Source organism: Mirounga angustirostris, unplaced genomic scaffold, assembly GCF_029215605.1.
Source record: "Mirounga angustirostris isolate CCGP_5_RB_7025 unplaced genomic scaffold, mMirAng1.0.hap1 SCAF_7, whole genome shotgun sequence".
In the NCBI taxonomy this organism is placed as follows: Eukaryota; Metazoa; Chordata; class Mammalia; order Carnivora; family Phocidae; genus Mirounga; species Mirounga angustirostris.
The window spans coordinates 139,899,837-139,911,819 of NW_026991715.1; the positions used below are offsets into that span (position 1 = coordinate 139,899,837).

At 35.9% G+C, this 11,983-nt stretch overlaps 1 non-coding gene across 1 annotated transcript; it reads left to right on the forward strand.

Annotated features, from left to right (window-relative positions):
- Positions 1–7,761: 7,761 nt before the first annotated feature.
- LOC123836692 (small nucleolar RNA SNORA62/SNORA6 family) lies at positions 7,762–7,915 on the forward strand. The gene has a single exon (XR_006789026.1). It is a non-coding gene; the product is annotated as a small nucleolar RNA SNORA62/SNORA6 family (small nucleolar RNA).
- The last annotated feature ends 4,068 nt before the right edge of the window (positions 7,916–11,983 follow it).

The window sequence follows — 11,983 nt, forward strand, 5'->3', positions numbered from 1 at the left end:
TCTTCAATATGCAGTCTCCAAGGTACATTTGTTTACTAAGGCTACCGTAACAAGCGAATGGGTAGCTTTAAATAACATAAATTTACCGTCTCATAGTCCTGGAGGCTTGAAAGTCTGAATTCACATGTCGTCGGGGCCATGCTCTCTCTCTCTCTGAAGGCTGTAGGATAGGATCCTTCTTCCCTCTTCCTAGCTTCTGATGATTTCTGGCAATTCTAGGTGTTCCTTGCCTATAAACACATCTCTGCAATCTCTCCCTCTGCCATCACACAGTGTTCTTGTGTGTCTCCGAGTTTAAGTTTCTTCTTCTGACCAGGATCCCAGTGCTTATAAAAGATACGAGTTGTATTGGATTAATAGGCCATTCTAACCTACTGGGACCTCATTGTAACATGATTACATCTACAATGACCTTATTTCCAAATAAGGTCATGTTCTCAGGACATGAAATTTAAGGTAAATTATTCAAATGAGTACACAGGTCATAAGCCTTGGCTACATTAATCTACAAGAGGGTAAAATAGCATGGAATATCAGAGCTCAGAGAATGCTAAATGGACTAGGCCTACAGCTGATGTGTATCTGTGCTGTTCCAGCATGTAACTACATGGATGCATCGAAATCCACAGAGACTGGTATCAATAGGACAGGTATGTCGCCAGGCAGCAATGAAAATAGGTTTCTGAGCAGGTAGTCAGTATGTGTCACACTTGGTTCTTCCTTTTTTTTTTTTTTTTTCTAATTTAAGATAATACATCTGGGAAACCCATAAAAGGGTTCTCGGTGCTTCTTTGAGGTCATTTGCCTAGGCCCAGCCCCAGCTCTTAGAAAACAATTATCTTATTTCTACCTCTATAGTTTTATCTTTCTCACATAAATGGCATTATACCGTATATATACCTTAAGACTTCTTTTACTTAGCATAAATCATTTGAGATTTATCTGTAATGTTGAGTATACCCATAGTTATCCTTTTTCATGGCTGAATATTCCAGTGCATGGAGGTACCACAATTTGGGAATTAATTAAAATACTACTTTTTATTTCTTCCTTCTGCTCTGTAAATGCAAAACTTCCAAATACACTACTTTTGGGGAAGGGAGAGCAAAAGACCATATGTGCTCTCGGAGGAAATACTGAATGGTGTTTGTAAGCCAGTGGCCGTCTTAAATCTGGATGTGTCCTTAACGTGTGCGCTGGAAGCAACAAATTTATTACTTGATATTCCACAGCATGTTGCTTCTCATTAAACTGAGATTTCTTATCAAAGATAAACATCAAAGTATGCAATAAACCCACACAGTTCAAACTGGTAGTAGGTAACATGTTGACCAGTAAATTTTAATCCTCAGCGTCCCCATTTTGTAACTGACAAAACCAAGTAAACTTTTGGGCTGTGTGAACAGCCTCAGGGCTGTGGAGGCTGGAGAGTCTGGACACTCAGGAGCCACATAGCCAGCTACTTAAGGAGCCTTTGTAAAGTCAAAACGTGGGACTCACTGAAGAGCGTCAATGACTCCAGATAGTACCATGCAAAGAATGGATTTTACTTCCTCTTCATAAAAATAGAAAAGCTGTGAACTAATTTGACATTTCATACAGATACCTTTATTTCAGATGTTAAATCAACCACGCAGAAATCAAGCAGATAAAGCAATAGATTATGAGTTGCTGCTACCTGTTTAAAATTATTTTAATCTTGTGGCTAACAGAGTAATTTATATCTATATATGATATCTTGAAACATTGATGTACTCGTATGAAAAATCAATAGAAATATCACAGGCTGCCTACAGATGCATTCATTTTGTTTTAGAATAGGTTTCAGTTTGCCTTCTGGTTTTCAGTATCAGCTTAAGAAAATTAAGTTATTACAATGAGAGAAAGACACATAAAATTAATGATTTGAAGTTAACAGGTACTGGCTGCCTCCAAATCAATTTCATTACTGTGGGATAAAGCAACCAGAGAATATTACAAATTTCACTTCTGGTATGCAAGCTAAATACACAAAGCCCCCAAAAGTTCTGAGACACAACCTAACACATATGCAGAACATTTAATACTGGGACCATGCAATGAGTTTTCTGAGGGATATACTAATAGGTGCTGCGTATTATACATAAGTAAATTGCATGCAGAACTATTCTACATGTCATATGTATTTCTTTGTAAGGTTTTCCCCACCTTCCTATTTTTAGTTTTTTTTTTTCCCTTCTATGACCTCCATAGGCATTGCTTATATTATTTCTCTATTAAAGTTCATAGAGGGGGGTGCCTGGGTGGCTCAGTCAGTTAAGCATCTGCCTTCGGCTCAGATCTTGATTCCAGGGTCCTGGGATCAAGTCCTGCCTCTGGCTCCCTGCTCAGCAGGGAGGCTGCTTCTCTCTCTCCCTCTCTACTGCTCCCCCTGCTTGTGTTCTTTCTCTCTGTGTCAAATAAATAAATAAAATCCTTAAAAAAATAAAGTTCATAGACATCAGAACCATGTTTTGTCTGAGAAAATAAACTTGGTACAATAGAAATAATACTTATCTTCTCTATCTTGCACCTCTGACTAGGGCTGGTCTAGGTTGAATCATGAGGTTTGATTTTGTTGCCTGAGACTATCCTTTTAATATTCACTTTCATTCCTTGTGTCACCTAAACTCCCTTGCACAACCTAGCACCCTGATGGTAAGCATCTACATTTAATTAATTTTTTTCATAGTCTTAATATCAAGTTACTCTCAATATAAACTGTAGAAGTAAATACTTGATTATGAAAATCTCAGTATGAAATATTGCCTTCATTTTAATATAGGAATAGAGTTGTGACTTTTAAAATTTCCAGAGTCAGAAGTTTTGAAAGTGAGAACATGTCATAGATTAAATTCTCTGATACCATATAATTGTCATTGTCTACTTACAAAAGCAATCTTAGTCTACTTTTCACAAAGTATATTTTTATTCTACATATAACAAAACATCACCAAATCCCCAGATACTTTTTCAAGTATTTGACATCAATGGAAATACGCCTTACTTGCTTATGTTTTAAGTTGTAGAATTCTGTTTATAATAGAAATATTCCAATGAAAAGCATCCGAATGAAGCAAAACTGCTTCTTTCATGTGGCATTTGATCACATAAACTATTTTAGAAAAATGCCAACAAACTCTCATCCCGTACTTACTGCCCAACACATTCACAGAGATTCTCCAGGTTTGTGGGATAAAGTCATTTCCCCAAAATAGAAGTAAGTCTCTTAACACTATAATTTTCCCAGTAGTAACCTAAGAGAAATGGTTGGTACCTCAGCACCTGACTCTGCTAGAGCAACCTGAAAGACAAAGCAACGTCAGATTGACGCGGCGGAGCACGGGCTGAGAAAGTGAAACATGGCTATGTGTACTTTAAGGGTGAACTTTAAATAACAGGAAACGTTGGCAAGCTGCTATATAGTGGCTCTGTTTCTGGGAAATGGATGTACCATCTGCAAAGCTAAACTGAAATGACAAGCCTTTGAGGCAGAGAGTAAATGTTCAATCCATTTGGCAGATAAATCAGGTCATGGATTGGTTTATTTAGCTGCAGTTTCGCATAAACAATATACAAGCAGAAGCGATGAACCATGGCTAAATTCAACAGGATATTCCATTTGAGGTTTTATCTATTCTCAAGCTTCCAACGGTCTATGCTCTCCCACTCCATCTCTTTGTTATGTTCGTCTCTGCCATGGCTGCCAGTGGGTTTGGGGAGTTTAGATAGCAGGCTTTATTGGAACTACACATATTTTGTCGTCAGAGAATAACCCAACCATCACCATTCCAAAACTTACCTACCCATATGTCTGTAATAGAAGGAGATGTGTAAAGAAAAAATGCATATATAAAGAATGCTTTTCACATTTCCAAAAATAAACAGAGGATATATATCTAGTCACGGGAGAAATGCACTTTCCTAGCATTTCATGGCCATGTGCATGCGGCAGGCTCAAAGAGCCCTTGATGTCCTGGGCAGCTAATCACTGAAAAGCAGCAGCCTCGCATCTCTTCTACCTTTGACCCTTGAGCAGAATTTCACATTGCGTTGGTTAGTGTAATGAGATGCTAGGTTCCAGTTCTGCTTGACTTCTGCTTTCTATTTTATCGAAGTCCACGTTAGTCTAGAGAGCAGAGGCATATTTTCTTTTTCGGTTTTGATGAAAGAATGTGAACTACATTTCACCTTTATTCTCTATGAAGGTCAAGGGGCAAATATGATAGAACATTAAGATCCAAGTCCGTTTTTCAGTTTCCTATGAACCTAAGCAACACAGTCAGCTTAACAACTTAATTAAAATTGTTCTTTTTGTCTTTATGCTATCAGGATATTTCATACTTGTTGGGCTGTAAGAAAGTAATATCATAATAGAGGCAGAAAGACTTTGTTTACTCCCGTTGCAGAAATCTTAACAACAACAACAAAAAAAAGTGCGTTGTTCAGTTTCCCTTTTATTTTGACAAGATATTGTAAAAGAGTATACTTCTCTTTTTCTGTAACTGCCTAATTAATTTCTTGGTATTTTTTCAATATGGAATAATATCAGGCCTTAATAAGACCTGTAAAATCCTCAATTTATTGCTTCTGTGTTTTGCCAAATTTGAGTAGCAAAATATTTCCTGCAATAGGTGGGTTCAATTCACTCACACGCACACACACACACTCACACACACTCTGTTTTGTATTATATAATGATTTGTATTATATAATGTTTTGAATTATATAATATTTTGTATATTATATTTTGCATTATATATGCACATATAAACTTTGAAGACATTATAACTTGATCCACTATGAAATCAATAAAATGATTTGTTGAATATAGCACTATGAGACCTATATATGAGAAAAATGTATATACCTAGCTACTCTTCAATTTTAATCTAGTGAAAAATGTTGATCCAAATATAATTAATATAATTGATTCTGCACTGTGCAGGTTAAATTTCTTTTCTGTTTCCATTATCCTTTTATGGTACGTCCTAAGCTGATAGTAGTGTGTCCTTACCTGCTTCTCACAGATTCCCCTTCAGGACCGAAGGCCTTATTATTCAATACTGGGAACGCTGCTATAGGCTGTCCTCAGGGATCTTCTCCAGGTTGTGCCCTCTGTTGAAGAAGGCTGTCATGCCCAAGTTAATGCATCCCTCCAGGGGGCAGCCCACATGTAGTAACTGCCCCATGTGAGGCCATAAAACCTTGCCCCTTCTTCCAATTGCCAGAGAACTCCAATGAGTAATTCCAGCTTCAGAGCTCACTGGGTGATCTAGGGCTTTCATGTGATGTCATTGAAGCTCTGATTCTCCTCCTGCCACATCCCGTTTCCTTCCTTCCCTCAAGAATTGTTGAGGCTGAGAATACTATCGTTTAAGTTCACTGCACTCCAATCTATGCGTTCAAGAACCTGACCTGCAACAGATCATACCAGGATGGATTCAAGAAAGTAGATGCTACGGTGTGATGTTGGAGTTGGATTGCTCAGCATTGCCACTACCCAGGTGGCCAAGAGGACCTCATGACTGGCAGTATGTGGCCATGAGAGTCTCTGGCATATTGAAGTACAGTTGTTCAACTTTCATTAGTGGTGAACTGGGATGGAATGCCTAGAGAATGAAATACAGTCATGGATGTAATAAAAAATACAGTTGAAAAAGTAATAATTATAACATAATGGGTAATTAATTATGATTTAATAAAAACATGTGCAAAAGTCAGAGGGCCACCTTTTCAGAATATGAAGTTCTCATTCTCTGAAGGTGGAAAGTAAAGAAAGCTAAAGAGACAACATAGAGCTTAATCATAAGAGCTCCAAATAAGGATATATTCTCAAATTAGGCAAGTGTGCTATGTTGAGTCCAGGACTATGATAGAAAAAATGAGATCCTGATTCAGGGGATGGTGACGTCTGGACTGATGCCTTCAAACATTATGTATCTCCCAAACCCATCCTACTGAGGGATGGTGAGTGCCCTCTTCCTTGCAGGTGACGCAGATGACCTTGCCTTGCAATAAAACAAGAGTCCCCTCAAAATTTGTTGTAGAATTCTGTTTATAATAGAAATATTCCAATGAAAAGCATCCGAATGAAGCAAAACTACTTCTTTCATGTGGTCATAACATCCCAGGGCTAGAGAAGCTCTAGAACTTTCTAGGGGAAAAAGGGGGACTATATGCAGAAGGAGTTACAGTACCTAAGTAATATGTGCCAACAGGTGACTGGTGAGTGTATATGGGACTGGATCCTAAGGGTGTTGGATCAAGAAGGAAAATTGAGTTTGGACAAGGAATTGTTTATCAAATTGGAAATACTCTCACAGGATCGGATCTAAAGTCCTGGCAAAAACAATAGAAAAAAGGGTCAAAGATTTAGAGAATCGGACATGATGGAGTTTTTATTCTGTAAAAAGCTAAGAAGCCCACTTGGTGACTGTAGTCCCCGGAATGGGACATAGATATTATTGACCGAGGCAATCAGGATGCACTAGTGGTAAGAACACCAATACTACTGGAAAACTCATTGATGGTTGTTGTCTACAGGCAGGTCTGATGGTTGAAGTTACTGTATAGAAATGAGCACCTCAATAGCACAGGGGTTGAAAAGATGATCAGAAGTCTGACGATAGTTGCGCTAGTAAAAAGTTATGACCCTTTGCCCAATTGCTGGTCCTGGACAAATTTTTAAACTTAAAACCCATTTTGTGAGGGAGTGTCATTGTTCCAAGGCAGAGGATGCTGCAACATCAGAGCAAGTATATATATACACACTGCCCCAGTCTTTCCTCAAAGGGACCTATGGTGACTTACCTGAGTAATAGTACAGAGAGGGAAAGATAATATCCATATATTTTAAGGACAACTAAACAAAGGGTAAAGTTGATACTGATTCTCTGGAATTTAGAGCCTCACCATGAATCCCCTATTAGAGTGGGGGTATATAGAGGAGAAGTAATGAAGTCCTGATACTAATCCACTCAGCATAGTCTACTGGGATCACGGATACACCAGTGATCATTATCTATCCCTGCCAGTGAATTGCTGGAATGGACTTACTAGGGAGTTGGCACCATTCCCATGATGGTTTGGGGTCTACAGAGCAAGAGTTTCTCATTAGAAAACACTAAGTTAAAAGTTCTCAAACTCTTCCCTACACTCTGAGAAAGATGGCAGTAAAAGACATTGGCACATCCCACTTCAGTATCAGGCATTAACATCACCCTGAATTAGTTATCTATTTGCCCACTGAAGAGTTTTGCACAAACTATTACATCTGCCTGGAAGTCTCTTTTCTTCTATTTCATCTCACAAAGTACTACTAATGTTTCAAACTGAGTCCAGTCCTCACTTTCTTCCAAAGCTATCTTATAGTGTTTTAATTAGGCCAGTCCCCCTTCCCATGCTATCATAATATCACATAGCTTTTCTCTGTGGGATTTGTCTTTTGCACACATGTTTATTTGATTAATGTGCATTCTTATATACTAAAATTGTAAATTTATCTCAGAATCTAAGACGGAGTCAATAAATATTGTGATGAATGACTTGATTATATCTAGTCTTCCTATAATTTGAACACAGGGAATTCTACATTGTTGTATATTTTGATATATCTTACAGAAAAAGATGCTTATTTACACCACAAACATAGATTTCACAGGAATTTCTTAGGAGAAAAAAAATCTATTATAATATCCATCTTTGAAACAGGAAAGAGAAATGGACTTAAAGCCATCTCAGGCTGCACATTGTTAGAGGCTGGAGTTGAGGCCTTTGGCTGGCTGAGGAGCTCACAAGTGTGGATAGTGCACTGCATGAGGGGTAGGTCTTTCACTAACACCACAAGGGGCTCTATCCAGATGAGTGGAGTTTGATAGTAATTATTTCTATAAGTAAAACAAACAAACAAACCAAAAAACCAAAAAACAAACAACAAAAATCATCTTAGGAACTAAGAGTAGCTTCTGGGAAAATTTAAATACAGGTAAAAAATAAATATTACATAAGATCTTATAATAAGGAGAAACATGTATGAGTGAATAAATGGATAAATATAATATGCTTACTATTCTGGTAGAAATTCATGTGTGTTTCTACGTGAATACAAAAAGAGTAATGTGTAACTTCTACCATAGGAAGGTGTGTTGGTGTAGGAAGGATTCTGGAGAGGAAACAAGGTCCCAACTACATATATACATATGGAATAGAGAGCCAGGGAAATTATTTATTTAGCAGAAGGCACAGTTTGAATTGTCTTATATACATAATCTTATTTATTATACACAACAACTCTGTAAATTAAATCCCATACTCCTACCTTAGAGAGACAGTGGGGAAGGAATTAATATTTATTACTGTGTAACAGGTACTGTACCAGCTTTATATACGTTCCTGCTTAATACTCAGAACAGTGCAGGAATGTAGGTCTTATTATTGCTGTTTTACATATGAAAAAGCATAAGTTAAAGAGAAAATTTAATTTGCTGAAGGTCACAGACCCAAAATAATAGTCAAAACAGACTTTGAACCCAAGCTTGCTCCATAATGTGGCAAAGGTCCCTTTAGGGTCAGAGAAAATGTGAATTTAAGGAGTTATAAACAAACTTGGCAGAACATCAGACCTTTATTGAACATATTATTCTACCTGCTGTACACAAGATTCCGTGTGTAGAGAAGCTGTTTTCTAAAGGGGTCTATAGAAGTCAAATATATCTCGGTGTTTGGGAAAAATGGGCATTACAATGGAAAAGTGACAAAAGAATCATGTGAAGTCTTCCTGTATTTCACTTTTTACAAGAGTTTTCAATTTTGTACAAGTTAGAGATAGATGGGAAGAAAAATCGATGTACAGAAAGATGATAGATTCAAATAAATAAATTATCCACATATTTTCAAAAAGCATAGAATTATTTCAATGCCTTTGCTTTCAAATTACAACTCAAAAGATCTCTATTGAAGAGTAACGTGCATAATAACCCAGTAAACTCTGTTATTTTTAAAGGAGATTTTTAATTTTAAACTTGCATTAATATTACATGAGGGTATCTTATCATAGTCACACTCAAGCAGTTGAAATGTAGGGTGAATGAAATAACATAATATTTAAGAACCCCAGATCTTAGATCCTATAATGATTTATTTATGAGCCATCTGGTTATACAAATATGATATTATGGTCAGATGTGCTCTATATGCATGGAAAGAAAGAATTATTCAGAAAGAAATAATTAGGTTTTTATGAGTTACATCCCAAGGCAAGCTGTAGGATTTAGGTAACAGACTTTTATTGAAAGTCAAAAGTTGTACAAATATATATTTTAATGTATATAATAGAATATTAGCATATATATGTATATATACATATGCACACACCTATTACATCACTTCACCATAGCAAGAGAAACTTATAAATACAACATTTTATCTAGGGGATTATAAATGCAAACAGATACAGTGAGTATGACTCATTCTGAGTTCTTAAGGGATGGCAGGGGAGCCCAAGGGAGTATGGCCTTCCATTTCTGTTATTACCACCATTAATCAATTTTTACCTCCCCATCTGTCACATGTTTAGAGTGGACATGCACAAATGCATATGTAGGGTTATATGTGGGATTGGGTGGGAGATGGTGAGAAACCACTTCAGTTTCTTTTTGATGAATTCCTAGTTCAAGTAGTGATCATATGTGGATGAAATTAATTAACTTCCAAAACAAGTAGAAGGGATATAAATTATAACAAGCCAAAAGTCTTTTTTTATAATTAAAAATACAACTCTCTTGACTATAGCCAAAAATCAAAATGAAAAGTATTCTCCAATCTGCAATCAATGTTGCAAGCCAAGGCAACTAAAATTAAAAGCAAAATTTGGAACAACTTCAGGACATCATGGACATAAATGTGATAATAAGTTGAAAATACACTAGATCATAACATATAGTACATATGTTGTACACTGTACAGTTCCAGGATGCCATTTACATTTTCTATGATTTTTATGGTGCTTATCACCACCATCAAGTTGTGTAACATGGCAGCCTTATCAATCTATACATTATGGGCCTCTATTATACCTATAACAGTGAAAATAAAAACTTAACAAAGGTCTACAGAAGTGTCAGATACTTGAGCTCTACACAACAGTAATTATGAATACCATTTATATTTGTTTTTATATTAATAACCTATTTCTTTTTTACTATGCAAATGAATAATTTTATCATCAGTTGAACAATGTAAATTTAGATCATCTGTACTACTAAATGAATATATATAGAAAATAGGTATTGATTCTCACCTAAGGGAAAATTTGTTTTATTTACCCAAGAATTTTTTTTGGGGGGGGCAGTGGCAGAAACACTCAAATATTCGCAAGTATTTATTATTTTCTCCAAACATCCATACAATTCAAATAATTTATATCAGTGTGCACATATGAGGTTTATGTCTAACAGTAAACCATAAAGGATATAGTGCAGAATTTATTAATAATATCCTATTCCTGTGTACTTATTTCCTGTAGAGTATAACAAAACCATCAACACCCTTCATTTCACCAAGTCTCTCATTTCTGTTTGTCCTGGCATAAAGAGATCATAATACCACTTCTTCACTCCAGGCCACACTCTTTCAAACTTTAAAACTACCTGTGAAAAATAGGTGTTTGATTCCTATTCGGATCTACCCAACACTAATGAGATTATAAACCTCCTTATATAATGATGGACTAGATTATGTGTATAGCTCCCAAGAACCTGAGATACAGGGCTACCAGGCATCAAATAGAGTGGGAACTATTGGGGTCACAGATGCAAATTTATATCAATAGACACTTCTCTTGTTTGCTTATTATAAATATTTTGATACTAAATGTCAATTGAATATAGAATATTATCATTTTCTTACATGGTCTTGATGATTATATTTTCTTATTTAGAAGACTTTGTATATTATATACAAATAGTTTCAAGTTTCAAAGTTTGAATAAAACATTTAAACTTCTAAAGAACATAGGGCAGAGAAATTTGTAATATATCTAGCTATCTAAATTGAAGGGACTATATGTAAATAAATAAATAAATAAATAAATAAATAAATAAATAAATAAATTGAAGGGACAAATGGGCAATTCAATAACAGTATTTGGATACTTCAACATCTCATTTTCAATAAGGGATAGAGCAACTGAGCAGAAGATTAACAAGGAATAGAAGATGTGAACAACATTGTAATCTATTTAAACCAAGAGACATCTGTAGAACACTCAACCCAACAGCATTTGAATACGCATTCTTCTCAATTGCAAGTGAAACATACTTTAGGATAGACCATACTTTAAACCATAATATAAGGCTCAATAGATTTTAGAAGATTGAAATCATATAAAGTATGTTCTTCTACCACAATGGAATTAAATTAGAAACTGGTAATTCACAAATTGGTGAATTCACAAATGCGTTGAAATTAAACAACACATTCACTCTTAAATAACTAATGGGTCCAAAAATAGTTCACAAGGGAAATTAGAAAATACTTGAGATGAATAAAAATGAACTCAAACACACCAAAATCAAATTATGATAAAGCAGTGCTTAAAGGGAAATTTATATCTACAAATGCCTATATTTTTATTTGTTTCTTTAAATTCCTTTTGGCTTTTATTTTTTTTAAAGATTTCATTTATTTATTTGAGAGAGAGAGAGAGTGCGTGAGAGAGCACAAGCAGGGGGAAATGCAGAAGGAAAGGAAGAAGCAGACTTCCCGCTGAGCAGGGTGCCCAATTCGGGCCTTGATCCCAGGACTCTGGGATCATGACCTGAGTCTAAGGCAGACACTTAACTGACTGAGCCACCCAGGCACCCCCAAATGCCTATATTTAAAAAAAAAAAATAAAGACTTCTGACGCATAACCTAATTTTTCACCTGATAACACTAAAAACAAAAGAGCAGGGGTGCCTGGGTG